This window comes from Miniopterus natalensis, chromosome 12 (assembly GCF_054644295.1).
Source record: "Miniopterus natalensis isolate mMinNat1 chromosome 12, mMinNat1.hap1, whole genome shotgun sequence".
Classification (NCBI taxonomy): Eukaryota; Metazoa; Chordata; class Mammalia; order Chiroptera; family Miniopteridae; genus Miniopterus; species Miniopterus natalensis.
In genome coordinates, this window is record NC_142092.1 from 56,428,499 (window position 1) to 56,451,863 (window position 23,365).

The following is a 23,365-nucleotide window of genomic DNA, read 5'->3' on the forward strand; positions in this document are numbered from 1 at the left end:
TAGCTGCCTGCAGGGAAAAACTTCACTTGAATGTTCTTTGAAACACAACACATCCAAAATGGAAATAATCATTTCTCTTATCAATGGAATAGCTCTCTCCAAATCTAACAGCTCAGCCTGCTTAACATTCCCCAGACACGTCAGCACTCCCATGCCTTTCTGCTTCTCAGACAATTCCCACTGCTTCCCTTCCACCATCCACCTCTCTGTTGAACTCTTACTTACCCTTCAAGACCCAGTCAAATGTCACCACTTCTCAAGGATGTTTTCCAGCTTCCACCCCACTACCCGCAGCAGCAGCCTTCGGAGATGGATTGTGCCTGATGCACAGGTATGTTTTACATTCCTTTATGGTATCTGTGATTGTTATTTGTGCACCTATCTACCTCCCCCACCAGAACATGAGCTCCATGAGGGCAATATTTTTTTGTCAATATCAATGCAGAAATTAATCCAAGTTAATGAAAATGTAATATGACAGGGCCAATATTACAGAGAGGCAACTGAGATAAGTTATGCAAGTTCTTGGTCAGATTCTGTCTTTAGTTAAAATGTTGGTCATCGTGGATTTTCTGCATTAATGTTGATTTTTTAAAATATTGCATTAAAATGTTATTTACCCTGATTATTGAGTTTGTTGGTGACCTTTTAAAACTGCATGCAGAATGAGTGTCCCTCACTCTCCTTTCCCTTGTCCTGGCCCTGCATTGATAATAGCAGCTCTGGAATTCAAGTCTGGTTTCTCTGCTTCCAAAACCATATTTCCCCTACACGTAGGAAAGAAAGACCAGACGCCACTGAACCTCTCAAGGAGTTAATAGTCTGCTGGCAGATTGTGACCAGTATGTGGACAGTTACAACAGAAATGACATCTACCCCCATGGGTGTGACTACAAGGGGCAGTGTACAGAAGAGTGAGCCCAGCTGGAAGAATCCACAAAAGAGGAAAGCCTGGAACCTAACGGGTCTCCCTGATATGGATCACCCCACTCCCCTCAGAAAACAGCAGCAGCTATGGTAAATTTTAGACCATTTTCCATCTCTCCGCAGACTAGATTATAGTGGCCTTTTGCCTTCTTTGTGTTTCCCATTAGATTCTGAGCTCCTTAGGGACAAGGCTGAGTGACACACAGCAGGTGCTCAGTAAGTGGGGGCAGAATGTATGAGCGATGGACCAGTGAATGAATGGCATTGCTATTCGGGGCACCCCAATGGAGCAGCAAGGCCCCAAGCACCAGGGCCCTGCACAGGGAGACCTGTGGACAGATAACAGGGGCAACCAACACCGAGAGGCACTCGCCGGGGGCCGGGAGGCCTGGGCAAGTGCGCGCACGTGGGCCCACACAAGCTGCCTTTGAGCAGGGTATGGAATGTGGCCCTGGGTGTTATGTGCTGGGAAGTCTCCAGTGCCCACTGGGTAGGCAGGTGGCGCTGCGGGGAAAAGCCCAGGTCTGTGTCCACAGCAATAAAAATACCATCCGCAGCCACACTGGGCGGGGCTGGAGACAGCAAGGGAGGCGGCGGCAGGTCATGAGATCTAAATAAGAAGCCACTGTGGGATGGGACCGCAGCAGGGGACCAGGGCCGGAGCCGCCGCTCCTGCTCCTTCCGCAGAGAAGGCAGCCCCGTCCTGAAGAGAGCGCCATGCTCCACGGGATCAGTGTGTGACTTTCCGCATCCATTAAATGGCAGTGAAATTTTCCACTTCTGTTACGAAGACTGAGAGAGCTTAAGTATAAAAATGCCTCCGCCAGCACTTGCCCAATAAATATTAGTTCTATTCTTGGTCCACCTTTTCAGCCAGATGAATACGGCTCCAGTCTACTTGTCACCCGGATGTCATCAGAGCTGAAAGTCATGGCTACCGGGAAAGACAGCAAGAACCACGGTGCTGCTTTCCCCAGTGCAGTCCCAGGATAAGGCCCAGCCCTGCCAGTTGCTGACTGCCGCCTTCTGCAGTCACCAGATGGCTCAACTCTGTCTCTTCACCCGTGTAGTGGGGGTGATCACAGTGGTGAGGGCTGACAGCTCTTTGAAAAGCAGAAAATTCGTTGCAAGTTGCTCGTTCATTTACTGGTTAGGTCCACTCTTTGGAGCCTCCTGTGGGCCAGGTGCTGTGTGCCCATCACTCTCGTGGTGCCACGACAATTCTGTAAGGCAGAAACTGAGCTTGGAGAGGTGAAGTGACGTGCATGGCACCAGAGGTAATGAGGGGCAGAGCCAGATTTGAACCTGGACGTACCTGGCTCCAAAGCCTCAGTGTATTCCATGGCTGGCAAGTAACTCACCTGTTGAACAAGGCAGCAGGTTGTGTTTATGACACTAAAAAGCAGTAATTTTTGAAGTCCTGCCCCAGTGAGTCACAGAGGAGGTGACATTTGAGCTTGGTCTTTACAGCATATGCTGTGGGTGGCCCTGGCCCAGCCCGTCTCTACGTGGTCCATGTGCCCATTCCCCCAGAAGCTGGGTTGGCTGCTAAGTGCTCACAGTTGTACCCTTTTCCAGAGAATTTCCTGCAGAAACAGAAACCACCCGGCCTGACAGGTTATGTACCTCCTTCCTCCCCTGCTCCCCACAAAAACCCCACACAGGAGCAACCCTCAGTCGATGCCTGGGTGGTTCAGAGGAGGCAGCCTGCCCCTGCCTCCAGGGTGCTGTTTGTGCTCCAGAGCTCCCCATGGGGTCAGGCTGAGGCGAGACTTGAGCTGACAGCGCCTCTTTGAGGGGCTTCATCCCTGCCTCACCCTCACAGGTTTGTCTTCTGAGAGCGTCCCCTCAATAAACCACATGCAGAATTATCCCCATCATAGGCCGGCTTCACAGAGCCTGACCCAAGACAGTCTCAGCAATGACTGGGAATGTGTTGTAATTTTTTTGAAAGGGGAAGGACATTTCAGTAAGAGGGAATGTCACCAGTAGCACACTGTGAAGCCCCTGCTCTGTGTCAGGCACAGCAGTGAGCCCTAGGAGAGGGAAGAAAGTCGCTGCCCTGCTCCAAGGCGGAAAGGGGCGACAGAGTTCTACAGAAGAGAGAGGTCTGGGGAGGAGATTGGAGTCAGGGTTGCATCTGAGAAAGATGACCCTGTCCTGGCAGGACTGGGAGAGACCGACTGGACTGAAAGAGGGGGACCAGAGGCAGGGAAACCAGGTGTAAGATGGTGTTCTCATCCAAGCGACTTAGCTGGTCAGGGCTCATACTGGAAGGGAAAGGAGCAGAACATTAGAGAAAAGACAAGTAGTATCTAAAAATGTGACACTTATCAATCACACTCTTCAAACATTAATCTCATCTGTTCCCTATGACTTTCCCTCTCTCCAGTGAGTGTTTCTGCCAGGCCTAACGGATATAAGTAACTCTAAATTCAATTCAATGAGGAGTCCCCGGGTGCCAGGCCCTGTGCTGGGCACTGGGCCCTAACCCAGAAGCACCCACATCTGTCAGATGAGACCATGGGGCAGCCACCTCGAGGATTCAAAACAAGCCAGTAATAATCTTCTCTTTTTAATGTCAGTCCTCCCCAGGTCCCATTAGTAATATTCCTCATTTAATGGACTGATCGAATGTGGCATTGATGAATAGTATAATTTGGGCAAGACAGGAGAATCTTGATAGTGCAGTGTTTTCATAAAGGCTGCTACAGTTTGAAAAGACCATGGGCTTCAACATCAGAAAGACCTGGGATCGAATCCCAACTCTGCCTCTTGCTGGCTACTTGCCCCTAGACATATAACTTAACCTCTTGGAGCCTCATTTTCTCACCTAAAAGTGGGAATTATAATATATATATTTTAAAGTGTCTGAGAGGCCAGCCGGGCGTGGCTCAGTGGTTGAGTGTCAACCTATGATGCAGAAGATCGGGGTTCTATTCCCAACCAGGGCACATGTCCAGGTTGCAGGTTCGACCCCCAGTAGGGGACATGCAGGAGGCAGCCGATCAATGACTCTCATCATTGATGTTTCTATCTCTCCCTCCCTCTCCTTTCCTCTCTCTGAAATCAATAAAGATTTTTTTTTTTAAAGTGCCTGAGAGAATTCAACAGGACAAGAGAAATAAAGTGCTTAGGGTAGTGCCTGGCTCAATAGGCGGTAGGAATTTATTATTTAAATCCTTCTTTAGTCATTCCCAAACCTGGACCTGGCTTCCTCATCTGGCCTTTCATCTCCTGATTTGCCGAACACTATGTCACTGAAAGGGCTACTGTTGAAAACCGATGTCATCATGTGCCATAAGAGCTGGACTGTGGTTTTGGGACAATTATTGGCTTGGGCAGGTCAAGTGGCATCTGAAAAATGCAAAGGAAATATGTTTCCTGGCACAGTACTCTGAGAAATGAGCCTTTGTTCCCTCTACCACTTAACTTTCAAAGCAAGGAGGTGACATCTGTCTGTGTTCCACATGCCTGGGATGCCAGAGAGACACAGTCAATGGGCAAGGCCCCACATCAGAAGGGCCCCATGTCTCAGCTGCGCCCAGAGGCCAGGAACCTGGGGAATACAGGGTGATCACTTCCCTATCCCCCCTAGAGGATGCCTACAGGCCTGTCGCAAGGAGAGACAGGAGCTGGGAGGCCATTACTGCAGCCCATGACCCCATCAGGATTCTAAGATCTCCACTAATTCAGCAATAAGGAAATGGGCACCTAAAATCTCAAGGCCATTCCCCTCAGCCCCAGAAGACCCTAGGGCTGCTTTCACCACCATTAATGGAACAGGCCACATGATTAAGTAGTGAGTTCCCCATTAAGGGGGGAATACAAATACTTTCTAGGATATTATTGAGAAGATGACATTTCTTCTCAAAGAGGTGACACTGTGGCCTCTCAACGCTGTGTGAGGAAAGTCACGGAAGGAATTAGAACCACAATAGGGTGTGGCCCCATCCTCTGTTCCACTGACCGTCATTCCAGCAAGCTTTTCTTCAAAACCACAGGGCAGGCTGGTTTGAGGCAAGCATTTTGATACAGGGTGGGCTGGTGAAAAAATTTCACATTCAGAGAACAAGCTCACATCCCCAAACATTTACTTCTGCCTGGGCAGACAGCAAAATGGGCGCAAGGTGGTGGTGTCAGCGGCAGAAAGAGTGTGAGCTGAGGGTCATGGGCCTTTTCCTGGTCTCAGCTCTAACACCAGGCTGTGTGACCTCAGCCTGTCTCTAAGCCCTCTCTGGACATTGGTTTCCTCTGCCATAAAATAAGGCAATTGGACTAGATTACCTGAACCCAAACTTCCCTCATGTGAGCCCACCTTCACTGTTTTCTTTATCAACATGCACCACATTATGATTTGTGTCATATCCACAAATCATCTGCACTGTCTGCATAATACACTTGGTTCAAACTGCCTCACTTCCTCACTTCTCTTCTTCTTGAAATTGATTTTCAAAGGAAACTTGATAGAATTACCGAGTGGAAACCAGGATCACTTGCCAGAACAGAAGGCCCCCGTAAAAGTAAGTGCAATGAAACAGAACAATGCTGTTAATTATCTCTGAGAAAGGCTGCGCTGAGCACTGGCTCCCTGAGGTCTGCTCTCTGTTTTTGAAGCAAGGAGATTAGTAAGTGGTAAAGAGGTGTTAAGGACCTCCCAGCCCCCATTTGAGAATTTCCCCTAATCAAAAAGATTGAAAAGAGGAAAAAGATTGAAAGAAAACACTGTGGTGACTGGGGGCAGGTGGGGAGAGATAAATGGTGATGGGGGAAAAACTAATAAATTTTTTAAAATTTTAATGATTGAAAGAGAAGTTAAAGGGGAATCACTTCTCACTACAAGACTCAATTATCTCAATATTCCTACGGTTTAGAAACAACTGATCATTTCTAAGGTCTTCTCCCACACTGATATTCCACTTGGATCCCAGTGTAGAGAAAACATGATCACGATTAGTGGAAAAATTGAGTTACAGGCCATTCTGAGAGGAATGACTTTCAATATCCAAACGGAAACATTGTCAGAATATTTTCCGATTAGAAGGACCTTGAACATGCACTGATGAGATAAAAATGATTTGTGATTTGCCCAGTCATCATTTATTTCCAATAAACACTTCTAAATAATTTGGCAGTGCTAGAAATCGTCTCTCCGCCTGAGTCATGTGAAAATACCACTCCCCCAAAATCTTGTCTACACTATCAATTGGCTTAATAAAGCATTTTGTCAGGAAATATGCAAAGATAAATTTAACCAGAGCAATGTCATCAAATTAACACAACTTCCAAACTAGTGAAGTCCAGATGAATCGTGACATCAGATGGTTACAAAGACAAAATGCCAGCGGATGTTCTGGCTGTGCATTCATTATGATGAATGCGCTGGATTCACACTGCAAGGCCTTCATGATAAGACTCTCCAAGGCACTTAGCTCCTTGGAGCCATTCAAATGTGATACTTGTCTTAGACAGATATAAAATGAGGAAGGGCAAAGTCCCCCTAATATAGCTTAATGATCTTAGAATAATTGATGTGTCTAGTCTCTGGACTACAGCAGAATTTTCACTATATTAGTTTTTTTCTTTCCTAAGTTTTTGCCTTTTTGATTTTCCTAATTCTTTATGCGATCTTGGGCAAGTTCCTTTCTCTTTCTGGAATTAATTTTCCATATTTAAAAAGGAATGATGAGGGGATGTTGGACTAGAGCAGAAGTCAGAAAATTTTTTCTGAAACAGCCAGATAATAAATATCTTCAGCTTCATACGCCATATGGTCTTCTGTTGCAACTACTCACTCAGTCTTTGTAGCAAGAAAGCAGACACAGGCAATATGTAAACAAAGGAGCGTGGCTGTGTCCCAATAAAACTTTATTTACAAAAACAGGTGGAGGGCCAAATTTGGCCCACTGGTCTTGTAGTTTGCCTTTCCTAGACTAGAGGATCTCTAACTTCTGGCCCTAATATTGTCTTTATCTTGAAAGAAAGAAGCTGCCCAAGGTCTGGTCTGTCATCTGACAGAGCCAGGAATGAAACCTGGGTCTCCAAAGTTTAAGTTCAGGGATCGTTCCTCCTTAGCAGCCTGTTCTGATCAATCAAGAATCCTGTAGCTAAAAGACAAAGCGTCAAGTGCTTTTATAGAGAATGGGAAGAATTTCTGTTACCATTTCAGGCATAATTACTTTCAAATTATTTTAGCAGTATGTCATTAGGTTCCATGATGAAGGTGGCATTAAGTCTTTCCCATGGCCAAGAAATGTATCGGATAGGAAAGGAAAAATTCAAGAAGGCTGGGTGGGAGCAGGGGAGCTGGTCTGTATATTTGTCAGAGTCCCACGGTAAGAAGGAAACCACTCCCTCTTCACTCCATATGTGCACAGCATCATATGGTTTATAGCAAAGCACTTTCATGTCCATTATTTGATTTCATCTCCACAACATCTCTGCGAGGTGGGATTCATTGCTCTATATTTATGGCTGAGGAAACTGAATCTCCGAGTAACTACAGTCACTTAGTGAGTGATAGCAGAGGCAGGAAACAATGTCTACGCCCTAGCTGCCATTCATTCATTCATTCATTCAGTCATTCATTCTTTGCCAGGCAGTTGATGAGGCAGGGGGTGGGCAGTCTTATAAAGCAATACTGCCCCTGCCCTCATGGAGCTTACAGCCTAGTAGGGGTAAGAGACAATGAACGGAAAAAGAAACAAATAAGTCATTGTGAGCAGCATAGGTGCTAAGAAAACACACATGGCGTGGTGACAGAGGACTGAGGTGGGGAATTTCGTCGGGTACAGGGGTCAGGAGGGGCCTCTGAAGAGAGTTTGTAACTGAGCCTGGCTGGATGACAGAGGCCTGAACCCCAGCAGCCTGCCTGCACCCCTGAAGGGTGTTGGTAATTTTATCCTGCTGATGATGGACCAGGGCTCCAAGTTGTAGAATGTCATAGGGCAGGTGAATCCTCTCCAGATGCCCCTCGGAACACCTTCTGGTGACCACCTGGGAAGTCATACACCAGTGCTACTCAAAGCGCGGCACCCCCTCCAGCAGCATCAATGCCATGTGGGGGCTGGTGAGAAATCACATTCCTAAGCCTCACTCAGACCTACCGAGTCAGAATCTCTGGGGACAGGGCCCGGGAATTTGCATTAACAAGTTCTCCAGGAGATTCTGGTGCCCACCAAGCATGGGGAACTTCTGCTGTAAACAGCATCTCTGTGCGACGAGCGCCAGTGCACACCCCCAGCCAGCCAGAGCCTGGGAAAGCTGGACATGGAAAAGGAATGCGTCGTGCACCGAGGAGGCACGGTTCCTGTGGAATGGGGGCCATCCCCACATGACAAACTCACCCACCCTTTGCTGCGAGAAGGAATGGAGGCTGAAACCAAAACAGGCAAATGAATAGCACGCTCTGCAGCAGAGCCGATGCTGGCCTGGGAACCTCTGGGCCTTACTTTGCTCCCCTCCCTACACCCTCAGCTCATTAGGGAAATTCTACCTCTGGCCACTTAGTGAATCTAAACCTTCCAACAAACCAAGGCTTGCTCTCCTCCTGTGGTTCTCTATTGTTCATTTGCGTGCATTCTCACAGCAGATATTGAAAACAAAAATCCTCTTCTCCGTTTCCAGCTTGGCAGTCCTTTTGCTTTTGAGTTGGTTGACTGCCTTGGGACTGAGGCTACAAAGTATGGATTACAGATGCTTGAAGAATATTTATTAACTCCAAGGGAGGAAAAAAAAGTTGTGAAATAAAGTAGTTATTTAAGTCCAATTCTACCACCAATAATGCCTTGCCTTGTTTTTCCTAAATCGACCTTAAATGTGCGGTCAAGAAAGATCTGACTTCATTTTATTTTGAAAACATCTTAAAATTGCAAAGCAATGGCCCATAATCTCAGCACACTGAACGTAATTATTTTCACTTCTGCCCATCCCACTTCAGGCCTTGTTTTCACATCCATATACAATTTTGCATGGTGGCAATTACACCATAGAAGCAATATTTAAGTCTTGCTTTTCTCCTGGTTAAAGTTCTAGCAAAAGTGAGTTTGTGCGTTATTGTCCTGACGACCATTTTAAATTTCTGGACAACGGACTCAGGAGTTGGCATGCCACTTAAGCATGCCACATCGAGTCGGGAAGTACTTGTTGAGCGCCTACGGTGTGCCAGATGCAATTCCAGGCCCCCAGGAATCTAGCCCTGAATGAGGCGGAGTCCCTGCTCTCAAGGCTACAGCAGCGTAACTGCGGGGGTGCCATTTCTGCCCCTGTCCACATGAAGGACACCCCTGGAGCAGGTGCGCACAGCCCATGCAGCTCGTGGGGGGAGCTGCTTCCTTGGGGCACATTCCTTCAGTTCGTGTAGGGGGTACGGGGTAAGTGAACGGATCTAAGGGCCAGGAGCAGACCTGGGGGGACACACGTCTTCATGGCTGCTGCTACATATTACCATACTGTTCACTGCCTCTAGAGACAGCAAATGTGTCATTTTCAACAGAAACTTGTCAGCTTTAAGTGTTAACCTTTTTCCCCCCAAACATTTGCCAATTTAGTTAGTTCACAACAGTCCCCGAGAGAAGCTATGGATTTAACAACGCATGCTCCCTGCTGATCCTAGTCTCCCTTCAGATACTTCCTTCAGTATCTAAGACAATGCTGTCAGACCACGAAGGTCAGGGTTAAAATGGGACACTGATATGTTTAAATGGTCTTCCCAGAGCTAAAGGCTTCAGGAGAAGGCTTTTCCACCAGGGTTTAAATTTAACCCTGCCTGAACTCCCATTTCAGGAGAGAAAAAGCATGTTTCATTGCTCTTGAGCTTCAAAATGAAATACAGATAATCTCATATTTCACTGGACACCTTACAGTAATGCTCTCTTCTCAATCCTTAAAGCAACCCTGTGCAGTAGGTGGTATTATTATCACGTTTTAGCAGTAGGGAAGTAAGCCTCAGAGAAGTTTAGCTACCTGTCTGAAGTCACACAGCCAGTAGATGGCAGGCAGGACTTAGACCCAGGAAGGCTGTGCTGAGACATGGGCTCTTTCCTCTGTACTCTGGCTGCACTAGATACCGAATGCCTAACATAAGTCAGAAAATGGAATTCTCCTCCTAGCTTGGACACTTACTTCCATGAGACTATTCAGAACCATTGCCTTCTTGTGGCACGCTGTCCTGCTTAGCAAGTAGAAGAAATGCTAGCGCTGTCCCAACATCATAGGACTATAAAAAGGAGACTCCTGGGCCCCAAAGCCAAGCAGGGGAGCCGGAGTCTTTGAAGCGTCCTTGTGTTGCTCATCAGAACAGCCTGTTCCAAGGCATACTGTCTACTATGAGAAAGTCCCAACATGGCTCCGAGGCCTAGGTTGTCACAACATCCATAAATCCAGGGTTTGCAACATATCTGTCTGCTCTTCATAACCAGAATTCACACGCCTCAGGTGAGTCGGAGAACTGGGCTTGTGAGCATGGCTTCTGGACTTGAAAGTGGGAAATGTCTGAGTTAGAGGGTCTTAGAAAATGCTCAGTCCAATCTTCTTATTTTACCCACGAAGAAATGAGACCCCAGGTTCCAGCCGCACTCCCATCTGCACCGTAGTCTCCCCACCCAAGGGTAGCTTGGGCTCACTCCTCCCTGAAGGCTCTTCCTAATCTAACCTTCTGTGAGGCTCAAGCCTGCCTCTGCAGACCTGAAGTGCTGGAGCGCAGGGAACACAATCAGAAACAATGAATAAAAACAGAGCTGAGAATGCTTCTTCCTAAGCATGCTGAAGGCCAGGGATGGCCCTCCTTGGTTATATAAAAAATAATGGGTCAAGACAGGTTTCCCAGCCCTTCCCACAAATAATCCAAAACTTCAGACCAAGACCCCAGGTGTCAGCCCAGGGTCTTAAGTATACACAGAACAAAATGAAGACTAAGCTTTAGGTACCCAAGCAACAGGGCTCGTACCCCGAATGGAGATCAGCAGGGAAAAAAAAATCCCAGACAAAAAGGAGTCAACGTTTTACTAGCCTGCTACACTGTCTTAATTTTAATGACGATAATTTGAATAGCAAAGGAAGACAGGAGCAGGCCATTCAACGACTCATAAATAATAAACGTAAAATTGCAGAGGTTGAATTGTGCAGACTAACTTTGAAGAGAAAGGAAATCAATCATGGAGCTCTCACGCCTCCTAGTGACAAAGCTGGGTTACTGCGGGGGAGGCTTCATTTTCACCCCCTTGGAGCCATTAACCCTGTCTGCCTGTCAATGCACAACAGGTAAAAGCCTTCCTGCCCTAGCTGGTTTGGCTCAGTGGTTGGGGGGTCAGCCCTCAGACTGAAGGGTCTTGGGTTCGATTCCAGCCAAGGGCACGACACATACCTCGGTGGCAGGCTCAACCCCTGGCCCTGGCTGGGGAGGCAACCAATCGATGTGTGCACAGTGATGTTTCTTTCTCCCTCTCTGAAGAGCAATGGAAAAAATTAATCTCCTCAGGTGAGGATTTAAAAAAACAGGCTCTAGGATACTTGCCTTCACATGTATTGTTTCGCTAATGCTCACACTGGGTGACTACCATTAGACCCATTTTATAGGCGATACTGGGGAATTCCCAGAGTGGAGGGCTCCTTCCTCCACATCACACTGAGTACAGAGAGCTGAGGGCAGAGGTGAGTAACACCCAGCCTCTACTGGGCCATTTGATCTTACTGTGCTCATATTTTAACTGGGCAGGCGACTCACATGAAACAATCAGAACACAGAGTCCTAAGTGCTGTTTGCAGAGAAGTAGAAACTGAGTGCAGTCAGTGTCTCACACACACGCACCCATGGTGTCCCTGACCAGAGGCCTGGGGGGAGCAGGGAGCTGGTGCCCAAACCCCTGCTCCTTAGTGGGCACGGTTTAAAGGCCTCCCTTCCGCCTGACACCTGGGTAAGAAATAAGGCCCTGGGTTGAGTAACCGTGAAAACAGACATCATTAGCCAGCCTAAACCTTCAAACACTCCAAGTCAAGGCAGCGTCAAAAGAGAGTTAACAAGGCTTCCAATTTGTCTTTTACAGGGTCTGACATGTCAGGTCAAGGAAGGTAGGGATCTGGTGGGAACTCTGAGCAAAGAAAGTCGGGCTGTTATGTTGGCTTGTTGACAGGAGTGACAGGTTAAGAAATGACTGTGGGCAAGGAAGGCCTGGGTATCTATTTTGAAAGGTACCAGGGTGCCGTTTTCTGCCTGGCACCAGCAGCAAACCATCCCAGAGAGAAAAACAGTCCCAGATTTCTTTGCATGCTAGCCTTCTTTTACAAACATTCAACTTAACACAGGGTGGGCAAAAGTAGGCTTACAGTTGTTGGTATGAAAAACAGTACAGTAATTAATAAATAATAACACAAGAATAAATTCTGTTTCACGTACTAACAGCTGTAAGCCTACTTTCACCCCACCCGGTATTGCGGAGGGGAAGCTTCTTTTTTAGTTGATGCCTATAAATGCACTTTATAGAAATAACATTGTACTTCGCACACTTCTTTGCAAAATATTTTTTCACCCAAACTGTGAAATAAGCTCCTAGGTACTTTAATATTCCTCTACCTCATTTTTTGACAATTGCCTGGAATTCTAATTTGTAGATATATCTAATCTTAAAATATATAATTATTTTAAAACAGAACATGAAATTCATGTGGCTTCAAATTTTTAATAAAAAAACATTTTTTTAAAATACTTGAAGCTAAATCTTTGCTGCAATTTCATTTTTCACACTTAAATCTGTGTGTGGCATTTTCCCAAACATTTAGCCAGTATCTCAGCACCTTTTATTCGTGTTAAGGTAGAGGTTACGAGAATGAACTTTGGTGTTAGGTCTGGGTTCTGATCCCAATTCTGCAACGTACTAACCAGGTGACCTCGAGCTAGGCGGCGACTGCACCTGAACTTCATTCCCTCGTCTGCAATAAATGAGTAATGATGGGCCATGCCTTCCAGGACTGAAGCAAGAAGGAAATAAACTAGATGACAGTAATTCTCAGTACACGTCAGTTATTTCTACTTTTCCCTATTAACTCAAAACACTACCTCCATCCCACTCTAGACCTGTAGGTAGACCTGCGTTTTACTCGGAGGCTTTTATTCTGCTCCACTGCTCTGTCTGCTTACTCTTTCCAGCAGGGCACCGTTTTAACTATTTTACTTTTATAATTGGTTTCAATAAAGCTGAGCTGTGCCTCTCCTTGTTACTCTTTTTCATATGTTTCTTAGCTTTTCTATTATTTGTTCTCCCAAAGAATTTGAGACCATTTTTGTCAAGTTCAAAAAAACTCATGAGAATCTTTACTGAAATTTCTTTCAAGTGATGGCTTTCTTTTCAACACACAATCTGCCAATTAAGAGCCCACAACACATCTCATTTAATCCGGCCCTCTTTCATGCTTCACTGTAACATATAGTTTCCTTCACACAGGCCCTGCGTATTTCCCAAATTTCTTTCTTTTTAAAGTCTTTTTCTACGGCTTTATGTTTGGGACCTCCTAACTCTGTGGCATTTTCTAGCTCTTATTCCTGATACTCATTTATTGTGGTGGTCTGTAACCAACCTGCCAATGCAACCTCTCTAAGGCATGCCTGTGTGAGAGCAATTAGACTATCTGCAATTCTAAGTTCACTCAGCTCATTTCAATCTCAGTAAAAGCATTTCACATAAAGAGGGAGGCAAATGAAACAACTGAGTCTAATCCTATGTAATTTAACGTTAAAAACAGTAACAGTATTAATAATAGTTAATGGTTATTAAGTGCGTAGGAAGTACCAGGTACTGCGTTAACCAGCTTACCTGCATTTCCTACTTACACTTCTGCAATGTGGGTATAGTTACGACCATCCTTTTAAAACTTAGGGACTAAGCTTAGAGAAGTTAGCTGCCAGGGTCACGCAGAGAGAGGCGCAGAGGCGGGGTCTGGAATTCACAGCTAGTAACTTAAGCATTAGGCTATACCACCTGCCAGTAGTCATGCTTCCCTATGATGCTGCAACAACAATTAATAAATCAATAAATCCTACAGGAATAACCCTGTATCTTTCACGCTGGGCTTCCATACAAAACTCTAAGCCAGTGTCTCTTAAGAGTTTTCTGTATGACAAATCAGCCGGTCTAAATCCCGGAGCGACGTCTAAAAGCTAAATGACCCTGTGATTGTCATTAGGAAAGTGTTTGGCTGAATTTCAGGACACTTGAGAGTCTATGGTTGCCTTTTGGTAACTTTCAGCATCTAAGTTTTTTGTGTTTTTTTAATCCTCACTCAAGAATATGTTTATTGATATGAGAGAGAGAAGAAGGGGGCGGGGACAGGGAGAGAGACAGAGAGACAGACATCAGTCTCCCATACAGGCCCCAACCGGGGATCAAGCCCACAACCGTTTAGTGTACAGGACGATGCTCCAACCAACTGAGCCACCGGCCAGGACCATTCTAAGTTATTTTTAAAAGCAAATCAAACCTAAAGTTTTTTATATGTCAGGCCATAAAGGTTTCTTGGGTGTCAAACGGGTTTTGATGGATTCTGTGGGCGAGTTGCACTCTGAATGAATGCCACATGCTTTCCATTTCCCTGGAAATACTATACACCTGGGTTTTAGCAACAGTCTTGCCAATGTAATTCACTTTTTGCCAAACACAAAATAACTGAAAAAATCATACCACACTGAAACAGTTCTGAATTTACCTCTTTTTCTACTAAGCCATTCAAGACATTTAATAGCTGGGAAAACTCATAAAGTATAAAATGTTCAATTGGGGGAGGCACAGGAGAAACAGTTTTGGAGTTATTAAGAGCATAGCAGCATGGAACAGACAGGGATCTCCGAGGGAAGGCGGGGCAGGGGCGGGGGAGTGGGTGGGGAGAGATTCATCAGAGAACTGATACGCTTATATGCGTAACCTGTGGACACAGACGTTGATGTGGGGAAGGCCTAGGGGTGGGATGGATGCAGGGTGGAGGGGATCAATAGGGGAGAAAAGGGGACATCTGTAATACTTTCAACAAAAAAGATAAATTTAAAAAAAATTTTTTTTAAAGAGCCAAAGGAATTTAAAAGTGATATACACCAACCTCAATCTCAACATCTTTATACATCAAGGAAAAAAATTTTTTTTAATTTTTTTAAATGATTACACAATTTATGTATGATAGTTTTTGAAATGATTACACAACTTGTTAGCAGCAGAACTGAGATGGCTTAATATATTTATCAGTTTGTTCATGAATTCGTAATTTTAACTCCCTAACACTTCCCCAAAGTTAAGATAATCAAAACAGAAATATATAATATGGTAGAGAGAGGGAAATAAATGTATCAAAGGCCACAGCTAACAGGGTAGCAGAGTTACTATAACAAAACATAAAATTTACCTTTGTATTTCTAGCACCCATAGCTGGGGGGACAGAGAGAGAGATTCCTGTTGCCTTACAGAGAAAGACTGGTGGATTCCCTTTCTCGGGTGAAACAAGCATTTTGCTGATACTAATTTCTGGAAGGAATTTATCACTTGGCACTTCATTTGAGGGATACTGAAAATTATTCCTAATAATACTCTCCACAATGATTCTACTAAAGGTATACAGATTTCTTCCCATGGTCATTTCCCATATTGATCATGAATAAAAGTTAAGGGTGTGACATGAAACTGTTACCCTGCGACACTCTGTTCCTGAAGCAGCTGAGCTGATGCCACCCAGGTAGGCCTGCTGATGCTGGCTGGTCTTAGTTGCTATGAGGATAGAGCTGTATATGGAGATGAGTAGATAAAATGTCACTCAAATTCCCTTCCTCGAACAGCAACAGCCCTAGCCTAGCTTTGAACAGCAGCTGTGTCCGTCCGTCCTCACTGAGATATGCCTCATGAGACCCAAAAGTACAGCTACTCTTTCACTGGTTGAGACAGGACTCGTACCCTTTGGTGGCTACGTTAAACAAACTAGTACAGGACAAGACAGTGACAAACATCTTGAGAACTTTAGGACGCTGGTAGTGATGCTCAGTAAGGTCCCCAGTGAAATCAGGGATCCCTTAGGTAGTCCCCTCCCATACTGGCTCCAGGCTTGGCCATGTGACTGGCACTGATCCATGAGATCTGCCCTCAGACCACCACGTGCAGAATCCCTGACTAGCCTACTGGGGAATGAGACACCACATGGAACAGAGAGGAGCTGTCCCAGCTGAAAAACCAGTTTGCCATCCACTAGACACCTGAGTGAAGTCAGCCCAGACCATTCAGCCCCAACAACTGGTCAGCTCACTACAGAACTGCCCAGTCAACCACCATCCCATGACTGATACTAAAATGGTTGTCACTTTAAGCCATTACTTTTCGAGATGTTATCTACACAGAAATGCTAACTAAAATAGAGGCCCATTGCAAGCAAACCCTGAAGTGAGAAAGAGGTGTGAAGATACATTGGTCATTTTAATATCTAGAATGAGTGTTCCTGTACCCCTAGTTTAAAAGTGAGTGATGTTCCCACAATCTGGGCAGGCAATGGGCAGAATCCAAAATGTATCTTCCCATAGGAATTCGGACCTAAATGATGACTGAGTTCCCAGGCTGGTCACAGGGGGGTATTTAACCAATATAAGATATTGTGTAAGAAATACACTAAGGTATAAAAATATTTAAGTAATTATTATAATTAAAGTTGAAAGTGAATTGAATAAAAACATTTAAAATTAAATGGTGATGGTGCTTGACAAAAACAAGGTTATTTTTAGATTTTTTTTCTTAATTTCCTAAGCCAACAGTTTCTGTGGTGGCAGCATCTGACATGGTCCCCAATGCCCCCCTCCTGGTATTCACGCCATTGTGTGGTCCCCTCCCCTTAGGGGTGACTGGATCTTTCCAAATGCAGATCTGCTTTCAAGCGCTTCAGAGTATTCCATAAAAAGAATGAACCATCATTCAATCATTTCCCTACCAAGAAACATTTAATTTGCTTCTAACTTTTTATAGCATAAATAATGCTTTGGTAAATATTTTTGGACATCCTCTTTGTGCATGTATACAAATGAAGAATAAATGCATTTTTAAATTTTAACAGATAGTCAAAATGTTCTACCAAAAGGTTTCATCAGCCATCATTTATTGATGCAAACAGAGTGTATACTATGTATTATATATTAGCAGTTATTAACATAATAATATATAATAATACAAATTCCCCCTCACCCTTATCAATAATGAACATTACGTCTTTGTTATCCTTGCCAATCTGATGGATAAAAAGCATTACTTCACTTTTAATCATATTTTATTACAACCTAATAACACTAAAAATGCATGTGGATTTCATTTGCCTGCACACAAGTGAATCGTGACCATAAGCCTCGTTATTTGTGTTCCCCAGGACTTGGGAAACTTTGAAATTTATGGCTAATATAAAAAGAAGGGAGAGTTTCCTGGGGTCACTCACATTTGTTGGAAGATACAGAAGGAGGAAAGGAATTATTTTAAAACATGGCTGCAAAAGTAAAGTAAAACATGGACAGAGGGGGAGAATGGGGCGTCCAGCCGGGGGGGGCGTTAGGGGGTGAGCAAGACAAAGGCGCAGTGACAAGCTACCTGGTCGCGAGAGGTGAGGTGGGCAGGTGCGAGGTGGGGGGGGGGTGCTGACCTTCGAAAGGTATTTGTTAACTCGGGTGTTTAAAACTCCTTGACAGTGCCTATCCTTGCACCTTGGGCAAACAGTTGTCCCCATCGGTGGCCCCTGAACTAATTCCCCTGGAGAAATGATGTGCTCGGGTAAAACCCAACAAGAAGGACCTTGTCTTTAATTATCTAAAAGCTGACACACAATATAGTATTTTAATATCACAGCATTTCTTCAAGATACACACTAGTCTCCTCATTTTACAGGTGGGGAAACCGAGGCTCAGAGACACTAAGCAACTTTGCCCAATTTTACAGAGTCAGTAACTGGCAGCACAGAGGCTTGAGCCCAAGGGCGCCTGGCACCGACACCCCCTCACTGTCCCCGCCAGTTCTGCTGCCTCCGACCAGTTGGAAACACTTGGCCCCATGCTAGCTTGTCATCGTCCTTAGTGTTCTTGGGAATGCCACTTAGACACTTTAGATGCCGAGTTCCTTCCCTTTGGAAGAAAGGAGTAGAATCAGACAGTCCATGAGGTTTCTTCCAAATCTAACATTCTTGGACTCCGTTTCCGTCTCCTGTTACGAAGTTGAATTAGGGCTGGGGCGGGAGAGGGAGGGGGAGGGGGAGGGAGGGGGCACTTTCGTCTGGCGGCTCATTTACCATAGCGTGTGTGCCTTTAACAACACAGTTCCGACAAGATATTTCTTCTCCTAAGGGAGCAAGAAATCATAAGATTGGGAACGGGAATCAGAGCAGTGCAAGGATGCTGTTCCAGAAAGCAGGAAGGTTCAAGGGGCCTTTGACGCTCAGTGGGATGAAATATGGTTCGGAGACAAGGAAAATGAGAAGCAGGAGGAGGGAAGACTGAAAGGTCGAACTTTTTGAAAGTCTAAAGTTCATTCAACTCATATTTGTTTTAAAAAAGCCAGTTTTCCAATTACTATTATCTATTTGGCACTGCTTTCTGGAGTGAAGGTGAAATCTCCCTTTGTGCATAGTTGGAAGCTGGAGATTAAGGAAAATGACCATGTTTAGTGTGAGAAAGGGAAATGGACCAATCACCTTTTTTAAAAAAATATTTTTTTATTGATTTGAGAGAAAGGGAGGGAGAGGGAGAGAGAGAAACATCAATGATGAGTCATTGATCAACTGCCTCCCGCACACCCCCGACTGGGGATCAAGCCCACAACCCGGGCATGTACCCTGACTAGGAATCGAACCCCGATCTCCTGGATCCTAGGTCGATGCTCAACCGCTGAGCCACGCCCAACTGGGCCCAATCACCTTTTTTAGCGTAACAACTTTTCTCATTATTAAACTAGCATATGTGCATTATAGAAAATTTGAAATGGACAGAAATGATTTCTTTCAATCTCGTATAATCCTACCACTTCATCATATCAGTGTGTTTCCTTTTAGTTTGTTTCCTATGCACATTTTTAGAACAAAACTGAGATTCTATCACACATGCAGGGCTTAGCTTATATTTTTTCATTCATTCTCAGGCTGGGGGACAGAAGACAGTAAACCTAGGCGTCAAAGAACTGAGAGAAGCCAGGGATCTGGTGTTCCAGGTACCTATTGCTATAAAACAAATACCCTAAAACTTGGTGACTTAAAACAATGCAACATTTATTTCATTCCTGAATCTGCAATTTGGCTTGGCAGTGGAGAGTGGCATCGGCTGGGCTGGGACAATGGCTGGGGGCTGGGAGCATCTGAAGGCTTTCTCAACGTCTAGCAGTTGAAGCTGGCTGAAGGCTAAGGCCTCAGCTGGCGCCATTGGCCGCAACACCCACACGTGGCTTCCCCTTGTGGCCTGGGCCTCCCGAGAACGTGATGGCTTGGTCCCAAGAGGCTGGACTGCCTTTTCAAACCTAGCCTCAGAAGTCACGTAGCGTCCCTTCTGCCACATACTGTTAGTTAGAAGTGAATCATTAAAGCCAGCTCATATTCAGGGGAGTTTAGACTCCACCTTTTGATGGGCAGAGTGCTAAAGAAATGATGGAGCTCTTTGAAAACCACCACATTTGGGTACTACCAAAAATCCCTCCCATTGGAGTCCTTTCCTGAAGCCGTCCCTGCCCAGAGAGGGTGCCGTCCTCTCCTTCCCAGTCCAGGCCAACATAAAGGTTTCCTGGAAGCGACGACTCTACGGATGGACCTGTCTTGGAGTTACCTGAGGTTCTTGAATCCAGAGCCACAAAGCTGGCGGGGGGGGGGGAGGTCCTGCCTCAGATGCATAGCTTCTCCTTCTCGCCCCACACTAACCTGCCACCCCATGAAGTTCCAGCGTTTTAGCTGCAACTTCAGAAGCTCTTCCCGTCCTATCAAGTCAGGTTCACGGGACCAGCTGCTACTGCGCCAGGACTAAACTTGAACCACAACTTCACAGCCCCTTGTTGAGCACCCCTCTTCCTAAGGCCCCAGGTCCCACCACACCCATGGTCCAGGCTGACACTCGGGCCAGCAGAGCTATCTCCTGCAACCTCTCCTCCCTCCTTCCCTGAAGGACCATGAGGCTGGCTGGGCCAAGTCTGACCCCAGGACAGGCTCTGCATGTGCACTTCCGTCCGGGGCCTCCAGACTCTCCCTAGCCAGCTATTCCTCCGAGGAGCCTGTACAGGGAACGTATCCCATCTGTAAGCCGGCAGGTGGACTAAGAAACCTCTCTGACTCCCAGTGGCGTCCTAGGGAGGAAGGGCTGTAGCCTTGGATGAGCTAGGATTCCCCACCCAGCACTCTTTTCCTAAAGATTTCAGGTGTTGTGAGGGGCCCAAGGTGTGGGTCCTAAAGGCAGCAGATTGGGGCAGGGGGCATGACCAACAGCCCTTAGGGGAACAGACCACATACCTGGGGCAGGAGGCAGCTGGCTGGGGTAGGAAGGAAATGGGCCGGGGAAAGTGCAAGGACACAGGCTGAGGGGCAAAGTATAGAAACACTTTACAGAGGAGCAAAAATCTTCGGTGCATCCTGAAGGAGGGGTAGGAAATATCACATCAGCATAACTGTCAGAATCCCAGTTCATGATCTGCCAATCAGCTCTGAACTATGCTAACAGCCTTCAGTCTAACATTTTAAGGGTTCCTTGCCTCCGGAGAGGTAAACTCCACCTTTAAAAAGTGAGCAATATAAATGGGATGCAAACTTATAAATCCATTAGCCATAGATAATCTTTCCTAGTCAAAGAGATAAGTATTTTATTTTCTCTGAGCGGTTGACATCACAAAACAACTCTTGATTGAATGTTTTGAATGTTATAAAAAGGAGACCCATTTCCCACTCTTTACCTTTTCACATCTCTCAGTTAAAAAGAAAGTTTTACCCACAGATATCTAATTTTCCCAAAGGAAATCTTCAGAATATTATTTTTGGATGATTGTATTTTGGATCAGCTCCTTCATCCAGGAGCCTGGTGAAGCTTTTTTCTTTGAACCTGGAAATCTCTTCTTTCTTTTTTTTTTAGTTTCAAATGTTCAAGACCCCATAGTTTGGATTTTATTCCAAGTGCAGGCCGCTCAGAAGCCCGGTGGGATCTCAACTTGGCAAAATAGATCCCTCTTCCTAAAATTAAGCAACTGTGACAAACATCTGAGCTCCCACAAGGGTGCTGTTGAAAGGGGCACATTCACATCACAAGCCGAGACTTCCTGCTGGGCTGTGGGTGGAGGGAGCAATGGGGGAGGCAGGCGCAGCCAAACCCTTTTCATCCCAGAGCCTTTTTATGCACCTCCCCGGATTTGCTGGGCCTGTCATTTGAGGCTAAGTCGTATAGACAAATTCAAAGTTCCCTTGGGGACATGGGCAAGAAAAGACAACAAAACACAGATTCTCCTCGCCAAAATCTTTTCCCAGACTCTGGGGTACTGCCTGGCATACAGTAGGCACCCAATAAAATTCATTAAACATAAGATAAAAAGAAAGCAAGAAAAGGAGGGGAAGGGAAGAGAAGGGGAAAAGAGAAATGAGGGAGAGAGAAAGGGGAGGGGGGCAGAGAAAGGAAAGATTCTGAAGTGACTTTAAATACATGCTTATTTATATATTTATACACACTGTGCTTTTTAATAAGTTAATTATATATAAAGCTGAGTGCCTAATATGCAGCAGGCACTGTGCTAAACTATATTATTACACAGATGAACACAAACCTCATGATAACACCATGAGGCATGAACCATTAACCCCATTTTACAGATGAGGAAACTAAAGTTAGGGGTTAACTCGCCCCAAATCCCAAAACTTATAAGTGGGTCAGAATTTGAACTAGGGTCTATCTGATAAGAGATTTACTTACTTTCCCTTCCCTCCCTCCCTCCTTCCTTCTTCCTTCCTTCCTTCCTTCCTCGCCTCTGCTCTCTCTCCTCAAGGCCCCAGGACACTGTTTCTCTTCTTTCCATGTTTTACAAGGTGATAACCAATGCAGATCATAGGCACACAAGTGTAGACCTTAGCAATAAGCAGTGACATGGTTCATACAGTTTACTGCCCAGAGCCTGGGGTTTGCCATCTCACAGGCTAGGTGGGCTGAGAAAGAGCCAGGCTGGCCCTTTCATGACGAAAATGAGGGAGCAGCAGTCTAGATGGAAGCAATGGTAATCAACTATCTTAAGGGACGTCCCAAGAACTGAGAGGGCCCAGAGGCTCCAACTCACTTTTCCTGAGGGAAAATCAGGAGTCGTGGAAAATCACGGAGCAGGGGGATTTTAAAATAATCACCCTTCAAACCTAATCACCCTTAATGAGAGGTATAGGATGGAATCACCCTTAATGAGAGGTATAGGATGGCCCTGAAGGGAGCAGCACAGACTGCCAGTCTCTAATCAAGGTGACCTGAGATCCACCAGCTGTTACAATCCAGTTCCAAGCAGCTGCCCTCAGTCCGCGGTTTCTCACAAATGCTCATCAGAAGCCACTGGGCATGCTCAGCTCAGAGCAGCCCTCTCAGGCCTACAAGAAGCCAAAGAAACCAAACCCAGGGAGAGGAAGAACTGCAAGAAACCACAAAAGCAGCCAGGAGTCAACCAAATGCAGGAGAAATCTGAGAGGCAGTCCTGTGTTGCTTGCACTCCGCACCGTCTCAGGAACTCCACTGTTTGCAGACCGTCTCCAGGCTCATCCCCAGGACCTCCTTCTACTTTCCTGGGGTGACTCGTTTCTGTCCCTTCTCTGCTCTCTTTAGTAAGCTCTCTGTGGAATGGTGGGAAAAACACGACTGTGCCCGGGAGATCCATGACCTAAATTCCAAAGTCTCCATTCCCATACACAGTAACAGCTCCCCACCCATGGGCCTCAGTTTCCCATTTATTGCTCTGCCTCCCTCAACGAGAACATGTAAGAATGGGCTTTGATGGGATACCAAGTACTTAAAGAGGCTGAAAGCTTCCTCGCAGTTTAAAACATTTCTGGTACTTGATTTTAAAACAACTGCCTGATGCAGATGGAGATAGCTGTTTCCTTCGGCCCAGTGTCTGCACCCAGTACAGACCACAGCTGTAGAGACCGTGGAAGTTTCCAGAAGAGCAGCTCTGGAACATGGAACTCACCAGAGTCGTTCTGACGCTTCTAGTTCCGTTCATGATCAAGACCTTCTAAGCCTCATGATCAGAAGGTTATGATGAGATAGACCCAGGTCACCTCAACCAGGTCCCTTAGAACTTCGGTAGCTGTCCCTTCTTCCAGTGCCAAGGCCCCACTATGGAGAGTAAACCCCTCCTTCCTGAGACAGAGATGGGCCACAGGCAGCTCTGCAAAGGGAGGTGGGCTGCCCTGCCCAGAGATCAGTGGTGCCCAAGGACAAGCAGGCATTGTTTGGCCCCTGGAG